We start from the raw sequence: 2,356 nt of genomic DNA, 5'->3' as shown, positions 1-2,356 counted from the left end.
CATATGGGATTGGTTGCTTAAAGTCTTATGTGTGTGTATATATATATCACTCTTTGACTATCAATGAAGATGTGCTAAATACATATTATGCATGGTACCAAAGCTCAGTTTTTCCCTTCTTGTCCATATCTTTTCTTTATCTTTGGGTGCTCACATTGACTCGTTCTCTTTCTTCATATTCCCCATATTCAAATCTCAATACATCTTTTTTAAATCTCAAAACAATAATAATATTAAGATAAAATATTTTAAATACAAAACAAAACACAAAATTCTCATCTCACCCTACAAACATACCCTCGTTCATTAACCAGAGACAACTATTCAACTTGAAGTCGAGCCATGTGAATGGCTTCAAGTGCAAAAAGTAAATTGGGACTTTATAGACTAGACCCAACCAAGTATCCGGACGAATCTGCACTGTGGCAATGATGAAATGACATGGCTTAATCTTGGATTCTCAATTCAGTTGATGCTGATCTTGCCATTAGTGTTATCTACACTGATTTTGGCTCTGTTGTATGCGAAGACTTGAAAGAACTAGTTTCCCAAAGTAATGCTCTAAGCCTTTACCAAATTTGTCGGATCATTTCTTCCTTAGTGCAAGATCAGTCTTTTGTAGCTGTTTATTTCAACAAGTCAAATGGATATTGGGATGAGTTAACATCTTATTCACCATTACATTCAAGTAATTGTGGAGAAATGAAGACTCCCAATGATCGTGATCAAGAAGAAAAAGTTCTTCAATTTCATGAGTATATGCAAAATAAATAACTGAAGTTGTTTCACATTTCTTTTCAAAACAAACATGCATATTTTAAAAATCAACCTCGTTTCATTTTCTTTTTATGCAAATACTAGTATAAGAACCCCGCTTACCTGATCATTGCAGAGAGTTACTTAAACTTTAGACTCGAACTCTATCAATGTCACAACCTACATAGAAAATTATTCACTATCATGTTAATAACTCATATCCGCTCGTCAACTTAATTAACAAAAATTCCACCATTCAAAAATGGACTAAGGCAACCCTACAAGCAAAAGCATTTAGAAATAGCCCAACACTATTCATCTCAAACATCCAAACGTAACTTAACTCATCTTATCTAATTATTACAACTTTATTAAATTCCAAAACCAACAATGGCAACTCCTGCGTTTAAAACATAACTCAAATAGCCACGTCAACTCCAACCTTCAATATAAAACTTCAACACAGCCACCATAAATTTTTAATCATCCAACACTTCAAACCCGGGCATCTATGCCACTCATAACACATCCAACACAACCAGCTCAAACACACATTGTACACAAAGTCAATTAACCACCCCGAACAGCCACCAATCAACTCCATCCGCCACACATCAAACCAAATCACCACACTTTAACATTTAAAAGAAACAACACATCCAACATAATAAACATATACCCCGAACAGCCGCGTAATATCATTATTGACAATTCCAGCAACTAAAATTCATTGATATAGTCTACGTAACAAAAGTCGACCATAACTCTAAATTCTGAAAAATCTTACCTAAGTTCGTGTGTGTGGCTAGTGAAAACTTAAAGAGCGAAGACAACACTGTTTGGGCGTTAGCGATGACGTTGGTGAGGGAAATTGCAGTTCCAAACAGCGGTGATTTCACTGCGGTGGAAGCGGAAAATAATTTGTGTAGTGACAAAACAACAACGATAAAAAATCCTCAAAAATTTTAGTGGTGTCGCTAGGTTTTACGATAGGTAAGGTGGAATTAATTTAAACTAGATAAATCAAATAACTAAACTTAAAATCACATAAAATTCCCTTTTTACAAACAATGAACGAATAGAGAAAAAGAGAGTAACGTAGGCTTACCCGGCGTTGGGTTCTTCGACAAAAACTAACAGTGCCCCCGAGCGAGGGCACTGCCCTGTGGAGGGGAAACACTTTGTGAAAAGTAAAATGAGCGTATGCGTGAGAAGGCATTGTCGTGGGTGGGTGCATGAAGACAGAGGAAAAAGGGAATCTGTGTGTGCATAAACAGAGAGAAAAAAATGAGAGTGAAAGTGAGATCAGAGAGAGGGAGGAGAGAGTTACTGACGTTAGCACTTCCGGTGAGAGGGGTCGACGGCGACACAAAATCGTGTGGAGGTGGTCGACGGTGATGCTCCAATTCCAGTGGCTATTCGCACAGTTAAGGGAGAGAGGTTGAGAGGAGAAGGAAAGAAGATGTATCTGCAGGGGGATGAGGGTTTTTGATGTGAGGAGAAACCAATTCAACTGCAAGATCATGGGTTAGGTGCGTAACGGTATGGAGGAAAATGTGGAAATGAAGAAATTGAAGGAAACCGTGGGAGAAGGATCAGT

The 2,356-nt window shown here is 37.6% G+C and overlaps 1 long non-coding RNA gene across 1 annotated transcript; it reads right to left on the bottom strand.

Moving 5' to 3' along the window:
- Positions 1-205: 205 nt before the first annotated feature.
- LOC108997177 lies at positions 206-2,356 on the bottom strand. The gene is made up of 3 exons (XR_001997132.2): positions 2,091-2,356; positions 880-936; positions 206-622 (listed from the first exon to the last, which is right to left on the bottom strand). It is a non-coding gene; the product is annotated as an uncharacterized LOC108997177 (long non-coding RNA).

Source organism: Juglans regia, chromosome 13 (genome assembly GCF_001411555.2).
Source record: "Juglans regia cultivar Chandler chromosome 13, Walnut 2.0, whole genome shotgun sequence".
Lineage (NCBI taxonomy): Eukaryota > Viridiplantae > Streptophyta > Magnoliopsida > Fagales > Juglandaceae > Juglans > Juglans regia.
Note: the sequence above shows the minus strand (reverse complement) of the source record. Positions and strands in the feature narration are given on the sequence as shown.